The sequence below is a fragment of the Zosterops lateralis genome, assembly GCF_965231275.1.
Source record: "Zosterops lateralis genome assembly, chromosome: 6".
Classification (NCBI taxonomy): domain Eukaryota; kingdom Metazoa; phylum Chordata; class Aves; order Passeriformes; family Zosteropidae; genus Zosterops; species Zosterops lateralis.
Window position 1 is genome coordinate 14,645,186 of NC_139761.1, and position 21,010 is coordinate 14,666,195.

Consider the following 21,010-nt stretch of genomic DNA (forward strand, 5'->3'; position numbering starts at 1 on the left):
GCCGTTGCAGCTACTTGTAGAATTGCTTCTCTCTTTCAGTAAAAAAAGTCCGGTCAGGTGAAGTCCCTGGTGACCAGAAAAAGAGAAGCCTTGCACCCACTTTTAGAAAAGGTAAAAAGGAAGAGCCTTTCCCCCTTGCTCCTCTGGTTCCCTACTGGCACAAACCTGAAAGAAAACAATGCAGTACTCAGTTCTTCAAGGGCTGACATCATCAGTAACCCTGAGCAAAACTTTTCCTTCTTGCTGCCCGTGTTCAGGAGATGTTTTTAGTCACACCAAAGTCTTTTATGACTCCCTTTTTTTTTCTACTTTTGATGTATTTTTAAGTTTATAGGAAAACTAATCACAGCATCCAAACCCATTGTAGGTTTGATGGCATCAAAATAAGCCAAAAATTATTTCTAGAGGAGTTGGAAGCCAATTTTGGTTTAAAAATATTCTCTCTGTGAGACATTCCAGAACAGCCAGCACAATTACAAGCTCAGAGTTGAACACAAATCTTATGGTTGACATAAATTTTGTCCCCCGTTGTTTGTTTTTTTTTCACCCATTGGAAGCTACAGGGGGTCAAAAAGGGATTTCTTTCCTAACAGAACATTTCTTTTTTCCATCCTTCTTCCTTACCAGTGATTTAAATTTGTTTAGCTTCTTTAGTGTGTGATAGAGACACTCTGGAGACTTTAAGTAGAAGATGATGGAGTAGATCATCAGCCTGGAGAAATCCAAGGAAAAAGCAGGGAACTTTGCCTGGGGAATGTTGCCAGGAGACAGAGGAGTCAGTTTCCAAACTACATCAGCTCATATCCTCATGTCAGTAATTTAAAGAGGTTAAAAAAAAAAAAAATTACTGAAGTTTCTCTTGCACTAAGGAAAATATCCTTGGAATTACAAAGTCCGGGTCACTGAAGCGGGAAAGCATGCCGTATTTTTTTAATGCATTTTAGGATGGGAGAAAGATTCATGCAACCTAACACCTTGTTAAAATCTAAGCTTCAATTTTAGAAATGGAATCTGTTCAAAAAGGGTTCTTTCATTCTTCCAATGTCCTTCTCTATAACCATACCTGCAGCTTTTCCCCATAATACATTGCAGGTGTTATTATTAGCACTGTGGTTTAAAATGTTTACAACTGCTCTTTCCTGCAGTGATTCACGGCTATCAGCTAGAAAACCTGGTAGCCAGACTAGGGGCTTCTTGAGAAGAAAACTTCAAGGAGAAATTTCCCGAGTGGAGTGCTGAATCAACACAGAGTGCTGAATTTCCTGGCCAGAAACTAGAATGCAACACTTGGGCATGTATTTCCTTGGTAATTGCCAACTTGTTTCAAAGTACATTAAGTGAACCAGTGTGTGCCACCAGGCCAAAGACATCGTGGCTCTACCAACAGCAGGGAACAACAGAGGTCACCATTGTCCCGCAGGAAAGAATCTCTTCAGAGTCCATTTTGGAACCTGATGTGACGAGTGGAGCCAAAACGCCCGGTGTCCACCCGTGTGATTAGAGAGTTCTGTAGCACGAACAAAGACAATTCATTGTGACAAAGTGATTTTTAATGTCAGTTTTCATCTTTTCTAACCCAAACAGAATTTTTTTTTTAATTTTAGTCAACAGAAAAAAAAAAAAGCCTCCACTCCCCATTCATTACTGATTTTTAAAAAAGAGAGATAAATGGCTCTATATTCCTGTTGTCTAACAACAGTTACTCCACAGAGTAAATATCAGTATATATAGTACTAAAGATAAGGGGAAGGCTGTTACTTGGTACATTGTCACTTATTCTTTTCCACATTTTAATAGTTGGGCAATATGTCCTTTTCATCCCACAGCCTGTTTGCTTTGTTTTTATGGTTGGTTGTGTGGGTTTTTACCAAACTCTGAATGCCAACCAGTTTAAAATATGTGGAATTTTTCAGTTGCACCTCACATGGATGAGTTCATCTTACTTTAAAAATCTTTGCAAGGAATTTGTGAAATCAACATAAAAGTAAAATTTTAATTTGGGCTTAAACTCTGGTTTAAGGTTAGGTCTGATGACACAAATATATGACATCAAATATTTGTTTCTTAGAATGGAGAGAGGGTAGTGGGGATTGTAAGGAACAGCAGAGATTGTATCCTGTGTTTTTTTATCAAAAACTCCTGTCAGCAGACAAGCTCAAGGAAGAAGTAACTGTGGAGAAAGACACCTGATTTTATAAGAAAATAACTTCCATAATTCTCCTGGTATGTGTCTGTTTTGTTTTCTAAGTGTTCTGCTTGCTTTCTCTTTGAACCTACTTGAAATAGATAAAATTCATTATTTAACCATGGCCTGCATTAAGGAGGATTTCTTTCTGCTCTATTTTATGTTAGAAGCAATCAAGAATGCCAATTTCCTTCAGTACTTCAGCTAAAATTGGAAAAATAGATCCATATGCTCTGACAGTTCCCACTGGATAAGGCAGACCAGCTGCTCTTCTTCCTCAGCTTTTGTCATGGGATATAATTATTCTTCCATCCATAAAAAACCCAGAAGGATGCCCTTTCAATCCTATAAAAATACTGAGTACTGTAGCATTTAACAACATAATGGTGGGCATTACAAAAGATGTGCTCTAAACAGCAGCAGAGGTTTGTGCCGAGAAAATATACTTAATTTGATAATAGCCCAGACCTCTAGATCACTTTGAATGTGAAGTAATTTACTCAGGTTGTTTTAAACGAACCTTAGGAGTGCTCCAGTCAGCTTTATCTTTTCACAGTGATTTTGTAGGCACAGTTGTGTTACCATGGCAAGTCCCTGGTGGAGAGGAGATGGAAGGAGGAAGCTGGATGTCCAGCAACAGATCTGCCACTGAAAACACACTGCCTTCTGCACGACTTACAAGGGCAGTGACTGGCCAGAAGTGGCATCACATTTATGGTCATTGCTTTATTAGGCACCAAGGCCGATCACCATCCAGTCCTTGTGCGAGCACATGTGATCACAGGAGACTCTCACTTGGTCCCCGGCTTAACACAAATGTAACTCATCCACCTCTGGCTGAAAAGTTTTGGTCACGGCAAAACTTTACCCTATGCCAGCTGTTTAATCTCAGATATTTCAGGGCACTTTAAAAAGCATTTAGTAGCAATATCTACTAGATCAGTGGAGTGTTGCCAAGATACCGGAGTGAGACCAGTGGTCCAGCCGGGCAACAATCTGCCTTACGCAATTAACAGAAGGAGATGCTGCCTTGGGAGCCCATATAACCCAACCACCTCCAGCTGGCCTTTCTTCTTCCTCCTTCTGGGCCCTGCACCAGCAAGGACTGAAGGCTCCCCAGTGGAAAAGTAGCGCTTTGTCTGTGGCAGGAAGGAGAATTCTGATGGAAACGGCCACCTGTGTGTGGAAAGGTGGGATTGTGTTACACAGTCACGAGACTGCACAGCGCTGCTCTCTATCCACATTACCCAAAAGGGACCACGGTTTTTTTCCCTACGGCTTGCCGTGCGACAGAACAACCCCGTTCCCTCAGATTCGTCCTCCCGTGCCCAGCCGTGCCCCAGCGGCACAAGGAACGAAGGCCCGGCCCTGGACCCCCTTCCCAAGATGGCGGGCGCCGCCCTCTCCGAGCGGTGCCGCGCGCCCGCCGCCCCCCGCCCCAGCGCGCGAGACCCGCCCGCGGGGCACGGCCGAGCGCTCGCGCCGCTCCGGCGGGGGAGGGGAGGGAGCGCGCACGCACGTGAGCGCCCGGAGGCTTTCCGGCAGTCGCTGTATCCCGCCGTCCCATTGGCCGCCTCGCGAACCTTTCACCTTTTACCCGGCCGCGGCCGCCAATCGCCTGCCTCCTCTCATCGCGTGGGGGATGCGGAGCGTGCGGATTGCGCAGGGCGGAATTCTCGGAGCGGGGTTGCGCCGCGGGCGCTGGGCGGCCCCCGTTGGTACGGGCGGGAGGGGCGGGGGCGGCGCTCCGTTTGCGTAGCGCCGGCCGTAGCGCAGGGGCAAGGGAGGGAGGGGGAGGCCGTCCCGGGCCCAGGTGAATGGAGGGACCTGACAGCTGCGGAGACTGAGGCGGCGGCAGCGGGGAAATGGCGGCGGCGGGAGCACAATGAGACGCGGCCTGTAGTGGGGGAAGCGCCGGGCTGGGTCCGGTCCGAGCAGGTAGGAGATGGCGCGCCGGGCGCTGCATGGCGGCCGAGCGCGGGTGTGCCGCAGCTGCCGCGGCCCCGGCGGGGTGGGATGGCGGCAGTCCGTCCGTCCCTCCCTCCCTCGCGGAGCCCGGGCGGTGCCGCCCCGCCTCTGCCCCGTCGGCAGCCAGGGCCGACGCTGCCCGGGCCCCGGGATCGGCCTGGGCAGCTCCCCTGGCGCCGTGGGGCCCGCTCGGCTGGGCCGCGCTGCGGCCCCGCTCGGCTTTGTCTGTGAGCGGCGCCCCCCGGGGGCTCCGGGGCCCTCCCGCCGTGTCCGGGGAAGCAGTGGCGGGTAGTAAAGGAGTTTAAACTCGGCAGTGCTGATGTTAAAGGCGATATAGGAATGTCTCGTTTCCCCTCTTTGCCTCCTTTCCATCCTTTTTCAGGGTAAATGAAGGCAGCGTGGTTAAGGCAGACCTTCTGCTGTGTTGAATATGCGTTGGAAAATGAAAGGTTAAAAAGACATATTTTGTTGCGGTGTTAGGTAATAGAGAAATACCTTGCGTGAGTTGAAAATGAAGGGTAATATTGATAGCTGACCAACAAAAAAAAAGATGGTTTGGGGTTTTTTTGTGTTCTTTATGCTTAAGCAGAAATTAGTTCTTAATAACAGTGACTCTCAAATAGTGAATGTCAGTTAACTGCAAACAGCCTGGAGGATGTTTGGCACTTCAGATCAGCTTTGAGTATTTTTGATGTTAAGATTTTGGGCTCCAAGTTGCGTGGTGGGCTCAAATGTTGAAAGTGTGTAGGCTGGAAGATTGTCTTCCGTTTTCTTTGCCTAAACGTGGTAATCAAAACAGTTAACTCTGTAGACACTCAGTTTACCGTGTTTTACTGTGTTTTATGTTTTCTTTAAAAAAGCCACTCTGGATGCTGTGTTGAAAGGCTGACTGCACGTGGATGTTCCGTAGGTGGAGGTGGTGCTTGTTTTAGCAAGTTCATACAGACACGAACTGAAATTCATTTCATAACTATTCTCTTAAGTTCCTCTCTTAAGAGAATCTTACTGTCTCTCTCCACATTGCGGTCTTTGAGCTTTGAAGATGCTACTAGCAGTTTTTCAGCTGGAAGGTGGTTTTTTTATATGCTTAATAATTGGATTGTTACCTTATTAATTGGTAGGGTTAAAAAATATGTATATATTTAGTCAGAAGTGTTGACTCTGAATTAGCTACTGCTGTTCTTCAGAGCATCCTGATGATACAGTTCTGTGAAAGTGACAAGTCAGTACTTGGTACTTGGCAGCCACAAAGTGGTTAATACAGGAATTAACAATTAATTGAGAAGGAAATGGCATCAATATGTCATTGTATAAACCTGTTCTCAGTCCATATGTTTAATATTAAATGCAGTTTGGGTATTTTCTCTTTATCTCTCTTCTACTTTAGAAAGGTTGTATTAGTCTAAGGAACAGTGAAAATTGACTGGAGCTTTTCACATGAGGAGGAGACATACTAGTGAAGGGATAACAAACATCACAAAGAGAGTCGTGAAGAAAATAGAAGAGGGAAGTGTTGATTGTTTCTCTGCTGTTTTTGAAGGATTTCTGTATCCTACAGACTGAACACAAATGTGATGATGCTCCTTTACACTATGTGTAACTGAAAGACACAGTGCATCAATCTGTTGGGAATACCAGAAGTTTACAAGACAGTTGAAACAATTTGTAGTGAAATTCACCCAAAGCTATTAAAGCAAGAATATCTTTTCAGTCTTGGCAAACACCGAGGTAGCTGGTCCATGGAAGGTACTTCTGCCTGCCCTGCAATTATAGAGCTGCATACATGTTCTCCACTGGTGACTGTTAGGGGGAAGCCAACCAAGCTGTTTTGTCTGTTATATTATACTGTGTTTTTCTAGAAGCTACACTTTTTTTTATTATTTTTTAATATATCTGGATCACCTGTAGCATACAAATGGAAAAAACCTAAAACCTGCAGTTCAAAACCAAGTGTGTTTTCATGGGTTTTTTGAATGAAGTCCATAGGTGTTTCTCCTTTCCAGCCTTAAAAATGTGCTTTTCCACTTTTTCAGCAAGGCGTATGGATTTGCTTTAGCACAGGTGCTCAGAGTCTGAATATCACTGCTTGACCCATCTTGGCTTTCAGTATGAGCTGACTAAATGTGCATTGAATGCACATTACTGGCAAAACCAAATGAAAACACATGCATTTGTAAAAGAGCAGCAAGTTATTAGAGAAAATGGATAAAAGAGCTAAAATAGTTTAATTTCTCTTTCAATAAGCTCTAGAATGTAAGTGAGAGCAAGAGTTCAGGAAGATTTTGAAAAGGGTTCTAGGGCTTTAGGGACAATGAGCATTATACGTGCCAAGACTACAGACAGGTTTTTTTGAGGCATAGGTTAATCTATTGATACCAAACTGGTTTTTGCCATTTTGCTTCTATATATTCTCTATATTCTTTACGTAAATATTTGTAGCTCTGTAGCCTATTATTGTATTTGTAGCATTTTACCTACTCTATTAGACAGAAGGACAAAAGAAATTCCTGGTGGCTCCAAGCCTCGGGGGTCTAAGGTTATGTTCTCTGGGAACTGTGGAAAATGACTGCTTGAGATACATTTTCATGAACAAAGTTCAGTTATTATCCTGAGGGGAGGTTCAGAAAAGAGTAGAACCAGGGGGTATCAGTTCATCACCTGTGTCTCCATTTGGGGATTCTCATCAGTTATGCGAATTTACTGAACATACAAATTGTATCGGCTTTATGTTATGTGTGCATCTTTGACACTTCTCATCCAGCATGTTGTGCATCATAAGGATCCTTGTAAAGGTGACTCCATTTTATCACCTAAAAGTGTCTGGCTTGTGATTTTAGGGCCAGTGAAAAGGCATCACTACCAGGCAGCAGGGAGAACTTCCGAACATTCTGAGATGGATTGTTCTGTTGTTCCACAATTCTCTCTGACTTTTTCCCTCTCGTGTAGGTTATGCTAACTAGAGAGTATATGTAGAGTGGTAGGTTGTTGGCAGAACAGCAGGGTGGCTCCTGACTGACTCTGTCACCTTCATGTATTCAAGTAATTTCTTCAGACTGATAGCAGAAGTTTGTTTTTAATTTTATATATATATGTATAATTATATATAATATATACACTTTTTTATATATATATATATATATACACACACACACTAAGGAAGCGCTACTTTTAGAGAAAGTATAAAAATTAAAGTATAATTGTAGTGTTTTGTAGAACAGATGCTTCTATAAAATGTGTGCAATGTGCTTTTAGAATGCTGTATCCTGAAGGCTACAAATACTTGGAGTAGGTCAAAAAGCATGATTTTGCTTCACACCTTCCTGATACATTTTTTTCATCCTTTACCCTTTTGTGAGTACCATATGTATTGTGATAAACCAGAAGAGAAGAAACTTGATCTATAATAAAAACTAAAAGTTAATTTTTTAGCTGAAGTTACAGTCTTTGTTGACATTTCAAGTTTTGATGTTTAAACTGTGTTGATTTGGGATATGGTGGTTTTAGGACTGTTACTAAAATAAACATTCTAGAAGACTTAATCTAGAAAACAAAGCAGTGCCCACTTAAATCTATGCCATGTTATTATGTTAGGTCAACTCTTGGTTTTCATAGTTCTTGCAGGCTTATCTAGTAACATCACGATTTTTCAAGTTTGCATACTGAGCAGTATTTTTGGAATTCCCTTGTTATTTCTGCTCTGCATTACAGACTGCATTAGTTAAATCAGTTTTGCATTATATTTGTTGCCTTCAAAATCTTACAGTCGAGAAGCAGAGAACTGAAGCTTGTGTCAAGGAATTTACGTGCACTGTTGCAGGTGTTGAAATGCTGTTCTCTGATGGGAAGGAGAAGGAGCAATATTTTCCACTTTCATAAATTACTCCTGGGTCCAGGAGACTTCAGTACTGCTTGTTGTGGCCCTTCCTTTAAGTGCAATACACTTGTCAGTCTGATACATGTTTTGGTTGGCACGGGTGTTACTACTGAGTTCCTTCTTACCAAGACAAAAAATCAAAAGTGTTCTCTCTTAATCTTTGCTAATGGTAATAGAAAATCTTGGTTTGCTGTGCTGTCCTCTCTTTATGTCAGTGACTCAGTACTTGTGTGATGTGAGCTAGCATGATCAGTTTCTGCCCATGTTTTAAATACTCTGTTATCCTTCATGAAGGATTAATTCCTGTGGGCTCATTGAATGAGCGTGAGAGATCTGAGAAGCAGCAGGGTGGCTACTGACTGGAAGGATTGGTTGCTGGGAAGAGAGGTGGACAGTTTAGGACTGTTTTAGCTGGCCTTGGGATTTTTTTTTTTTTTTTTTTTTTTTTTTTTTTTTTTTTTTTTTTGTTTGTTTTGTTTTGTTTTGTTTTAAATATCAGTATCCTTGTGTTTTTTCATTTGTGCAGATACACACACAAACATAAAAACCCCACGACCTCAAATGCATGTTTGACCCAACCCCTGAGTGTTAGTTATTAAAACCTGATTTCCAGTACCTGTCTTCTCTTTTGGATTCTGATCTTGATAGTTTGTCGTGCCATTCAGCAGCCTTTTCCTCAGCTCAGATGCTAGTAAGTAGCTGGGTAGGAGTAAAGAAATTTGTCTTAAATGTAGAATTTAGGATTTTTTTTTAATCTTTTATTTTGTAAACTGAATTGGAGTTTTAGACCTGCCCACTTACTGATTGTATAAATCTCCTTTCATTAGGAAGTGAGGTAAATACATTTTGCTTTTTAAAGTTAATTTGTTTGACTCCATTGTGGTGATTTGGCTAGGCAAGCATGTCTGGGCTGGCTACCTTTGCAATTCATGTTTCTCTTTTGTTTGCAAAGTCTGCTTTGTTTCTGATCTAGACCAAGTTTCTTACAGCTTTCTTTCAACAGTTGCTGGCCTTTTATGTTATTTTTGCTCTATATTTTTTGTTCAAACAGAAATGAAAAAGGCTTAGCTATATAAAGGTGAAATTGCCATGTAGTTTGTAGTAAAACTTCTAGGGGTGATTTGAATTCTAGACAGCATTCAAACCATAGAAGACTTAACTTCTCTCGTTGGGTTTTGGCAGCTTAATTCAGGGTGGGGTTTTCACCCCCTCTTTTTACTTTCAGGTGTATAAATAAATGACATTTTTCAGATGTTTATATTCTGCATACCTTAAAACATTTAAATGTATTTGATCTGACTTATTAACTGGGGGTTTATAGATTCAGAATATTAATTTATGTATTTCTTCTTTATTCAGATATTAGTGTCTCAGGTCAATCTCAAGCAAGACTTTTAATTCCTCACTGAAGTTGTGTATTTCTGAGCAGGCAAACTTGTGCTTTGCTATGCCTTCATGGTCAATGGCTGCTAGGCTTTTGGTTTTGGAAGAAGACATAAAATGAGTGCTTACAATACAAGCAAAAGCTCAGGTCAGTCAATTTATTTTAGTGACCCACAACCTTTGCTATCTTTCAACAAAGTTAAATGGCCATATTGTCAAATTGCTGTGTCAGGTCGTTAAGAAGGGATATGACTTTTGTTAAAATTTGTTTTGGGGAAAAAATCAAATGCTTCCCCTCTGGCTATTGAAAGTAGTTTTTCATGGTTCTTGCCATGAAAAGTGGCAACTAACATAGTGCTATCTCAATGACCTCTAAGACTGTAGAAATGGAATTGGAGATAGATAATGGACATTAAAAAGTGCACTACATCTTAAACCAAATAAACACACATTTAAACCTCTGTTTCTGCTGTGTGTTTTTTGAGTCCCCAAGAAGATGTGTGTTTTTGTCATTTGTTCTTCCTGCTGCTTATCCTTTCTTGTTTCTGTGAGACAGAATAAGAGGAAAATTGGAATGTGAATATTTTCTGCCAGTTTAATGAACAGAGTCAGCATGAATGGTGGAGACTGTAAGGGGGAAGTGACAGAAGCTTGTTACTGAGAGTCATGGGATTATCTTTGTATCTTTTTCATTATTTCTATAGTTACTGTCAGAAAGGTCTTGTGGACTACCTTACCATTTTTTATGATGTGTTAAAAAAAGCATGTGGGGAAATTTTTTTCTTTCTTCATTGTTTCTGAAGAATATTGAACTCTATCAGCATTGGCCTCAGGAGTTCACTGACACTAAAGAAAGATAGCAAACTGTAAGTGATAGGGCAATAAGAAACTGTCTGTATACTTTCAAAGATTATAACTCAAAAAATAAACATATATCCAGATATTTCCAGAAATGTATACCTAATATATCCAGAGGTTTATGTACCAAATAGATCAGTGGGCTTGTTTACAGTGTAATCAGCCACAAAGGCTCTAAAGGTAATGAAATCTTCCACTACAGAAGTGTGGCTCTACCACCTACTGAGCGAATTGGAGGCATGATGGGTGATGAAGCTCTGGAGGAGAAAGTGTGTAGAGTTTAGGAAAATAATGCGTTTTTATCTTCAAGTATTTAATTGAAAAAAGGATTGGAAGGATGCCAAAGACATTTATGAGCTCCCTGGGTCTTTGAAAGACGTATGATCAACTTCCAGGAAATGAGCAATTTTCCCTCTTGTAATCCTTGCATAGTTAATGCTTTGCTATGTTGAATTTAAGAAGCTAAACCTGCCTTGATTAATAGTGAGTTGTCTGGAGAATGGTCTTCTAATGACTGTCTGTTGCTTAAACTGAATACAGGATGAGTTTTTAGTGTCAAAATTCATTATTTGTTAAAACTGTTTACTGACCAGTTACTCAGCTGATGAGGGTCTGCAAGGAATTATTGGATGATTTTAGGGCATGTAGTGACTGGCATAATGATGAAGCAGGTGCTGATTTCTGGCAGGCATTTGGAGCAGTGTGCCACTAATTCTACTAATGCATACATTGCCAGCTATTAGGAATTGTTAAATCTTTCATCAGTTCATCCCATTACTGCTGTCTGCTGCCTCTAGGTGTTTCCTTTGGCACTATTTAAATAATTTTGGACTACACAGGAAGAAGTTTTGGGTTTGGAATTTTTATTTATCTTAGTGTGACACATTTCAGCAGTTGTTGACAACAGAGAGGAGAAACTGGTGTCTGATTTTAAATTGTGTGGTCAAAAACCTGTTTAATCCAATTTTCTTGTTTTCTGTAATGAAGGCGTTCAAGTGGCTGTCACAGTGGATGACAACCTCCTTCTCATGCCAGCTCTAATACTCCTCTCATCTATATCAACTATGAATTCAGCTTGCTGAGCCAGTAGAAAACTTGCCTAGGTCAAGGGAAAAAAAATACCACTTGGTTATATTGTCCTGAACTATTTTTTTCCCCAAAGAGTCAGACAAGTGTCAAAGCTGTTAGAGAAGGGCGGGAGCAGTGACAGTGGGGTTGCTTCTTTAAGCACTAGGTTGTCATCAGATTAGATCTACAGCCTCATAAAAACTAATCTCAAACTACTACTTCTCACCAGTTAATTGAAATAATTGTAGTGGGTTCTGTGGCTTTGTACCTTCTCACTTACTGTTAATAGCTGGTGTTATAAATACGTGTGTTACGACAGTAGTTTTGTGGTTTTGTGTATAAAAATCAGCTGTGGTAAATCCAGGATGGGAACCAAAGTGAGGAGGAAATTATGCTAGGAAAATTAAATAAGAAAACAATTGGATTTACCAACACTTCTTTAGTGAGTACTATTCTGAGATATAAACAACTGTTTAATAAAAGTAGCTATAATCAGTGCAGGAATCGAGATGGAACAGTTAGACTAGATATTAGCTTGGAAAATTCTCATCTGAAGTTATGCCTAGTTTACAATCTCTCATTTTTACCAAATGGTAATTTGTAGTTGTGACTCTATAATTAGGAATCTGTACAAGAAGCTGCTTAAAATTCTAGGACTTACTTTCCTTTTTGCCTCAGATGTAGTGATTATGTATTCCAAGACACTAATACAATTAGATACAAATCAATGACTTAATAACTTCAAGTTATTAAATTTTATTAAAAATTAATGTTATCCTCTATCCAGTTTTCCATTCTTATGAAAGTGGTGGGGTGAGGTTTTTAGATGTTGATGGCATTTCTGCCTAGGGGAAAAAAAATACTTCTCCCCCCCCGCCCAGGTCCTGGTATTTGTTGTTAAACTTCATTGGAGCAAGCATTTCTGAAGTCTTGTGGTAAAGTGAATTAACAAGACTAAGTCATGTAAGATACAATTTATTCTGTGTGATTTCTTGCACTCAGTTATAGTCTGACTCAGATGTGGTCACTGATTACCTGGAAACAGTTGTGGAGGCAGCAAGTGGATTGAAGAGAGAGTAAGAGTGATGCTCTGGGGGTATAACCGTGCCGTACAAAATGTGCAGTGGTCTGTGATCAGGAAGCCTTTATTATACAGTGTTTTGTCTTGCTGCTGACTGAAAATGAAAGAAAAGTGATAAAATTAAAAGAATCTTTCTGGTGCTTTGTTTACATCAGAAATTTATTTCTTTCTCTTAGTGTTTTAGAAAAACTTGACTGTACAACCAGCTGCATATTTTTTATAAACATATTTGAGAAAGCTAAAGTGAAATACTGATCTGGTAAAATGATGGGATGGAAAACCTCTGCATATGCCACGTGCTTAATCCTACTAAAGGAGGAGTAATAAGGTCACTCTTCTCAGTGACAGCTTGCCCATAAGGATTTAAGGCACTTTTCCTTTTCAATGTACTTCATTGCCTTAGTTGATTAGTCTCATTTTCTCTAACATCTTGTCTGTGCAACAAGGTCAAACCTAATAATTTTTAACTTAAAAATCACTTATCTTTAAAATTTCATTTCAAAACTACAAATCTTAGAGGCCTAGAGGGTTGGTTGTTTTTGTTTTTTTTTTTTTTCATTAGTGGTTTGGTGGTTTTTTTTCCACTAGTTTTAGTATTTGAAGTACCTTGAATTGCAAATTAGGAAATAATGAAAAAGGCAGTTTCTTAAAATCATTAGCTAAAGAAAAATGAGAGATGTCCTGTTAAGAGTTGAGAAGGCAGTGCTGAGGAAGAAGAGGGAAATCTCCATTGAAAGTTAGGCATGTAATCTGCTTAAGTCGTTCTGGAAGTCATCAATTATCTGCCTCTTTAGGCATCTTAATGCATCTGTGTATGCCTACTCAAATAAGCTGCTCATTAGCTGATGAAAGCAAATGATTAGTCAATGAAATTGAAAGTCAGTTGTATTTAAATATTTATTCTGAACAATTTAAACTTCTATTTATTATTATAAATGTTTGCATTAATTGAGTTATGAATTCTTTCCGAATACACCATAGTACGCAGAGGGAAAGTAGTTCTACATAATTCAGTACAACGATTAATAAGGTAAATGATGTGTTTACTGCAATGTCGATGGCTGTGATGGTATTCTCCTGATTATTCAGATCCCTGTGTTGTGAATCAGACTAAATGATACCATTATGGATGCACTTGTTTCTAAGGAAAACTATAAAAGCAATATAAGTTCCCAACTAATAGGTTAGTTTTGTAATTACCCTGGATGTAAGCTTTCCCAGTATAAATCTGGGACGTTTACCAGTATACATCAAAATTGGGGATGTTAATGCATCTGATTTAATTGGACTTTGCTGTATTGCCATGTTAATGGTGGAGTAATTTACTTTAAAATGCTTGATTATTCCTTGTTGATAAAAGAAATTATTTGGTATCTAAAGATTTTTGGTAAAGTTTGGGGGGTTTTGGTTTTTTTCCTTTTTTTAAAATCTGAAATATTTCTGCTTTTCTAAATCTTTGCATTCACGTGTTTTTGGTTTGCTTCTAGAGACTTCCTTTAATTTCCTCATAACTAGGTCGAGTTCTTTGTTGCTTGCATGCTCCCAGTGATTCTTCTGATCCAGCCAGTCGAACTGACTGTGTTCATTACAGCTGCCCTTCACTTCTGTGAGGTTTCATGGATGTCTTCAGAGAGTCTGAGTTCGATCAACCTGTGGAGAAACATAGTCTGAGCTGCTGGAATTGGTCATCTGCAGGGTGACTGTGAGAATAAATGAGGATAAGAAAGTACTCTTAATCCAGTATCATCATTAATGAAAGAATTGATGTGTGTGCAGAGCTGCCTAGACTGGAGGAGTGATACAGTGATAACTGTGGGAGACTGTATGTGAATTTGAGTGTTGTCTCCCACATTCAGAATGGTGGAGATGTGTTCTTCTGCTTGTCTCCTTCTTATTCTTCTTCCTTGTCAGTCACCAGGAATGTACCTGCCAGGCCTTTACTGTTTTCTTCTGGTAGGTCTTAATTATCCAGAGTAGAAGCTGAGCTCAGCAGCAGCAGAAAGGGGAGGTGAAGTCCAGGCTCTGCCAATGCAGCTGCCAGTCAGCCTCACGGAATTTGGCTCCATTTTTTCCTGAAAATTGAGAACTATTGAATTAAGAAAACAGCTCAGAATTTTTGACTGTTGTTGCTTGATGTTGGCTACTTAATGTTGCTGCAATCAAGCTGCTATACTTCTGGTAATTAGATGATTCCAGGCATAAAAATTGGTGGTTTGGCAGCATTAATGCAGACTACAGCTAACATGGTAAGAACAGGATGGAATTCTTTCTTTTGCTTTGTATTTTCTGTTTTTTTGATAACCAGGGTTTGTGGAGCTGATAATCCTGAATAAAGCAAATTCTGTTGTGTTGTTTTTAGACAAGAGTCTCTACACAAACTTGCAGTTTTTTGTTCTGCTCTGAAAATGCAGTTCACAACTGACTGAATTACAGGACTATATATTTTAGTATTATAGAAGAAAGGAACTCTCTTCCAGCTGTGGACTAGGGTCATATACATATGTGTGTCTTTTTTCATTAGTATTGTCAGTAGTATAAACAGGATATGGAATTGAAACAAATATAGAAATATATTAATTCTGAGTTGTGCTTAGCAAAAGAGATAATTGACAGGTTTAGTACTATATTAATTTAGCTATATTGCTTCCAGAACCCAACATAGTGTCAGAAGCCCTCAGCTGCACCTCTACGGGGATTTAACTCCTTTAAAACATTATTTCTCAGGCCTGAGTAGTTTTAGATAATAATATATAAAATGGAATTGTTTAACCATAATTTCATTTCTCTTTGCTCCTAATTTGCCTCTATAATCATTAAATGAGTATTTAGTAAATTCTGTATCCAGTAAACCACAACTGCATTAATGTCTGGAACAATCCTGTCATTTGCATATCTGGGAATGCTTTTGCATAAATGCAGGAATTCTGAAAAATGAAAGGTAAAAAGTTACCTTCCCGCTTATTTCAGTTTTTCAAGCTTTTGTTACCATTCAGTGGGGAGGAATAGCTTGGATTTTTTTTTTTAAACCCACATAGTTAAGAGTATCCATCACTGTATATGTTATAAGAATATCTAATGTGGAAAACTGGACTAATGCTGCACTGGATTGTAATCTACATTTGGCATTAGGGAAAGATACCTGTCTATACATTCAGAGAACTCTCTCAAGGATGCCTGTTTTATCTCAATTTATTCTTTCTCATCTTGCATTTGTTCTGCTACTATGGAAGTTCGATGGATGAATCAGAAATGGGACTGTTTTCTGATTTGGAGTTGTGCTTAGAAGCAACAGGATTGGAGCTAAGGGACCTTTATGAACTGGTTAAACCACCTCCTCTGTTAGCAGTGAAGTATCTTAGACCTTGTTCCAGCTTTCATGGTTGATCATAATATGAAAAGCTTTCAAAGAAGGAAAGAAAATAAAAAGCTTCTCAATCAATATTTAGACACCTATGACCCCACAGATTGGGGAAAAGAAGCTGTCCACATCACGTTTTGTGTATCTTGAATATTTTTATTTTTCAAATTCGGTTGGGATTCCATATTTACTCCTAAATGTAAGAATTCCATTTAAGGCATCTGTTTAAAAAAAAGCTTTAATCGAAATACTACACCTCCCCTTTCTGCTGCTGCTGAGCACAAGGAGAAGTCCTCAAATCTGTGTAAATTGTTCTGGTTTTTCCTACCAATAGTTCAGGACTGACAGGACACAGAACAAACATGTCTCATCTCACAGGTATTTTTTATCACTTTACCTTAGATAAGGACTTCAGCTCTTCTGTCACAATATTTTTGCCATGTAAATTGTTGAATATTTTTGATTCAGTTTCAGTATTGTCAGTTGTTCTGAAAGATCAGCAGTGCTACAGATAACCTGTGATATGAAATGCTACATGAGCATTATACTGGTGAAATGTAATATTTATGGCTTCTCACCACTTTTGAACCCCAGACAGTGTACAAATGTTTGCTTTATTGAACAGTATTGAAAAATAAAGATTGTATTAAAAGATAAAAGTTGTTAATTGATAGGAGCTGCTGAAGTCTTATATTAGTTTAACTGTAAAGAATGTGAAGTAGTTCTAGTTCATATTCTAATGTGTGTATTTATACAGAGGGAAATAGCTATATCTTCTCCAGTTTGGAATTATTAGTCAGATCATTTTACATGATGCGCATTTATTCTGCTCATATGTTGTGTAGGAGTCCTTGCAACACTGTTGGTTTGCCACAGAGCCTTTTCATAGAATTGCAGAATTCCATATGATTTAGGGAAAAGACCCCTAAAATCCATCTATCACTGTAAGATGGCCCACTCCACACAAAACCATGTCCGTAAGTGCCACATCTACACGTTCTGTTAAACACCTCCAGGGGTGTAGACTGAACCTGGGTGGCATCTTCATTTTTCATATTACATATTTAGAAAAAAAACAACCTGAAGGCAAACTCAACAACAAGCAAACAAAAAAACAAACCAAAAAATAACCCAGTGGACCTGTGGAAATGTCTTGGAAGTTACTTACATATTGTTCTTCAATAAAATAATTAAGTATGAGGGTTTTTTTATTGTGGGGTTTTTTTTCTCTTTGGTGAATTCTGTGGCAGCTGAAGAGCTTTGAATGCCCTCCGAATTTGGGAGGAAAAAAGTTTCTTTGTGCTGCATATTCTTATGAATTTAATACTGACTTCATCCCAGCTTCACATAAAAGAAAATTCCAGTAGTGTGCCCACAAGTTTGCAGCAGGGAAAGGCCATGTGAAGACAAGTAGTGTAACTGAGGAGAAGTCTTCCCTTTTTTAGGATGAAATTAAAACCAGCAAAGCATAAAATGTGGACTAAATAATGTGCTAATCAGCATATAATACACATTTTAAGGTTGCTCTAGGAGTAGTTGGTTTGACTCACCATTGATGATGAATACTTCTGTTTTGTTGGTGGCTTTTTCGGAACTAAGGCTAGAATTTGAACATTGGTTCTTGGCTGGTACATAAATTGATATGGCCGACTGCAGTAGACTTGAACTCTCATTTTAGAATTGGTGGAAGTTTTAGAGCTTGATTTACAATCCAAATGTCTGCTGGCCTTGCATCATTACTGACTTCAAAGAAAGTCTTTTGTAATGTAAGGAATTTAGTAATTTTGGATGTTGTGGCACAGTGATAACAGTGAACTGTTGAATACCCATGTTTTGAGGAGCTTGACTTTCAGCCACATGCAGAGAAAGGGTTTATGTTTATGCAAATAATGGGATTGAAGTCTCCACATGGGGTTATATTCAGGGGGCAGCTGCTGCTTTTACTTATCCAAAGCAAGAATAATTAATGCTTTGGAACTGTACTTGCCTCACAGCTTGCCCCCAAATTGGGGAAGAGAGAAATCTCTGCTCTAATGTCTGCTTAATTGCCTTCCTGTAGAAAGACATAAGTGCCTGAAAGGCTTGAACATAACCTTTAAATTAACTAAATCATCTCGAATAAATAATTTGGTACCCAAGTAAATGACCAAATGATAAATAAATTCACAGATATGGTCAGTTATCCCTACTTGCGGTACTGATATCATAGTTATCCATAAATTAGAATCTACACATTGAGCTGGAATTTTTCTATACAGCAAAAATCCCTCAAATATGTGGCATAATTTAATTGTAATTACTGTTAAAACTAATAAATGTGTTTAAGAGTGTTTGTATAGTTGAGGTTTTTTGGTTTTTTTCAGAAAGGTGTGTGTCCTGAGTGTAATTTTTTTCCTGACTTCAGTGAAGTCCTAGGTCCTTGGATGTCAAAGAGTATTTTGCTTTCACATTAATCTGAGGCAATAGGGAGTTTTTACTATGGTTTCTGACGTAACTTTATAGTTTGTACCATAATAAACCAAAGAAAAATAGTTGAAATATGAAGTTACTGGAAAAACAAGAGGAAGAGAAGGATAAGTCCTGTTCTGTAGTCACCCCTTCCCCCCTGCCCTCAGCATCTGCGACCAGCTGTGATTGTGGAGGCAGGATGCCAGCCCGGATGTTCTTTTTCTTCCCAATCATAAATAAATGCAGTTTTTGCCTTACCCCCTAAAGATCATGCAAGACTTTGTTCATGCTGGAATTCAGTTGTATTTGCATAAAGATTATTCACTAAATAAATCATATGATTTAAGACTCCAGTTGCAGAGAACTCACTACAAAATAACTTCATTTTCAACTTTTTAAGAGTTTGAATAATTGCTCTAGGGACTAGTTGTTTAATCTCAAATTGTCAAAGACGTTGAAGAGCAAGAACACGAATAGACTTTCAGAGTCAGCTTTTTGCTTATAGTGACTAAGCTTTTTGCTTCGTGTGACAGCAGGTGTTATACTGTAAATTTCAGTTACACTTTCTCACCATTCTTTTTTAATAGCAAGTTAGGTATCGTATGAATGTGATTCTTTTCAAGGACTCAATTACAAACCCATGAAATAAAAATAAAACCTGTTGATATAGTCTTAATTTTCGGATATAATTGGATATTTGGTTTTTGCAAAAGTAGTGTTTCAGTAGCAAATAGCCAGCATCTTGGCTGAGATTTGCAGGAGTAACTTGTGGTTGCTTGCAAATTTCTAGAGCGCTGGAGATTTGCAGAAGTGCCTACTATGTCACTTCTTGGATGCTTCTCTTGATGTCTTTATAGGAACTGACTTTTTTTTATGTTAGTGCTTTGAATATTTATTGTGTTTGTGATTTGAAGGTAGACACTCCCGAGTGTCTGATTATTTTAGAACTCTTGCCTTCTACCTGTTGATAAAATATGTGGATGTTGAGCTCTTAAAAGGTGACATATAAAAAAAGGGAGAGCCTTGCTATTTGACGAAGACATTGACGACAATCCTAAAAAGTAGTTTCTAAAATGTCACTGATTTTTCCTTTTTGTGTTTTTAACAAGATCCCGAGGAACTACAGAGCAAAATTAATCACTTATTTATTTAATGTGGTCCGCAGTATTTTGCGGGCTGTGGTGCGGCCCGGGGGCTGTTGGGCGCTGGCGGCAGCGGCAGGTGCCCCTGGCCCGCCCGGGAGGGATCGCACCAGCCTTTGTCTGAGCGGGTGCACCAGCGCCATTTAGATGCTAATGTGATACACGCCGCTGTTTTGTGCTAGACCTTGACTGCAGCTCGGGAATGTGGCCTGTCTGGTTTTAGGTTGGCATTCAAAGGGCCTACTGTAATTCCTGCCGGCGGATCGATTGGTTAAAGCCGCGGTCTTCTGGCTTCGGTGTGCCTAAGGAGGCGATTGTGCTTCTGCAGAATTAGAATTACACACTTTTTCGGTTCTCCAGATCTTACCTACTGGTCTCTGTGCTTTGTGTTTGCCATCTGCGATTTGGCAGTAAAGTAAATTTGCTCTGTTTTGCGGCATTAGCTTTACTGACAAGGCTTGAACCTTTCTTTCTGTTCATGTTTGCTTTTTGCTGTGGTACCCAAATGTTGCATTGTTCCCTTCAACTTTTCTTGCAGATATATAGAGAGTGGAGTATATTTCTATATTTTTACCGTGGATGTGGCAGTCTTCTGTTGTTAGGTTATTTTCTGGTTCAATGGAATATATATTCTGGTTCATGTTTAGATGCAGTGAATAAATGAATAACCTAGGCATAACAGGAACATGCTATCATAAATCTAAATTCTACTTACTACATCTCAGAAGTAATTTGCTGTATTTTGTGCTGAAAATAAAGGATGTGTTTACCTATGCTGCAGACATAAATTTAAAATGTAGCCCAGGGAATAAATTTTTTTCAGTCTGTTTTCTACATGAATGCAGTATCCACCAGATTATCTGTGCTGCATTCCTTTTGTATTCTTGTAAAATGAAATAATAACTGTTTACTTTGTTATCTGGAAAAACATACATTCTTTCAGATCTCTCTCTTAAATGTGTTAAATAATAATTTTCTTCTGGGTTTCCCTACCGTGTTAGGTGAAACATGCATGGAGCACAGGGGAGACAAGCTGTGAATCTAGTTGGCCTTAGCTGGCAATTACTTTAACAGATAAAACAAAACATGCAAATATCTCCTTAGCACTTAAGGCCGATCTTTCAGACACTGACTGTCTGTATCCCGAGCCAAAAAGGGGCATATGATAATTAGATTTTGAAGGACCATGTGCTCTTGCTACAGAGCTAAATATTAAAATGCAAGAAAGCAGACTACCACATGGCACAGTTGATTTTAATGGCAGTTCATGGTTAAATGCTCTCTCTTTATGTTGCCTTTTAGGTTACCTAGGGTGAAACAAAATTACAGGCTTGGAGACTCTGGAAAAGCTCAGCATCAGCGTTTGAGGTAAAAATGAACATACTGAACTAATCTTGTGAGTGTCCTCTTTGTTAACTTTATGGAATTGATTGGACGAGAAATTTTCATCAAGATCATTTTGTGTTTAAGTTTTCAGTATTGATTTAAAAAAATTGGACTTCACAATCTCTCCTTAGATCTGGCAAAACTCACACTCTTAGGTGTATATATTGTGCAAATTTTTTATTTTGTAGCTTTATGAACACTCTAGATCTGCTAAATATGGTATTTTTGCTTTAAGTTGTTTTTTATATATAGCATTTTC

The 21,010-nt window shown here is 39.1% G+C and overlaps 1 protein-coding gene across 6 annotated transcripts in view; it reads left to right on the top strand.

Annotated features, from left to right (window-relative positions):
* Window positions 1-3,822: 3,822 nt before the first annotated feature.
* Window positions 3,823-21,010, top strand: part of DICER1 (dicer 1, ribonuclease III) — a gene marked incomplete at its 3' end in the record, with an annotated part of 66,154 nt that continues 48,966 nt past the window's right edge. For 4 of the 6 annotated variants that reach the window (XM_083863200.1, XM_083863201.1, XM_083863204.1 and 1 more), the window contains exons 1-2: window positions 3,979-4,123; window positions 20,668-20,733. Of the gene's footprint in view, window positions 3,904-3,978; window positions 4,124-20,667; window positions 20,734-21,010 lie in introns of those variants that run through there. The other 2 variants (XM_083863202.1, XM_083863203.1) reach the window with 2 other exon arrangements.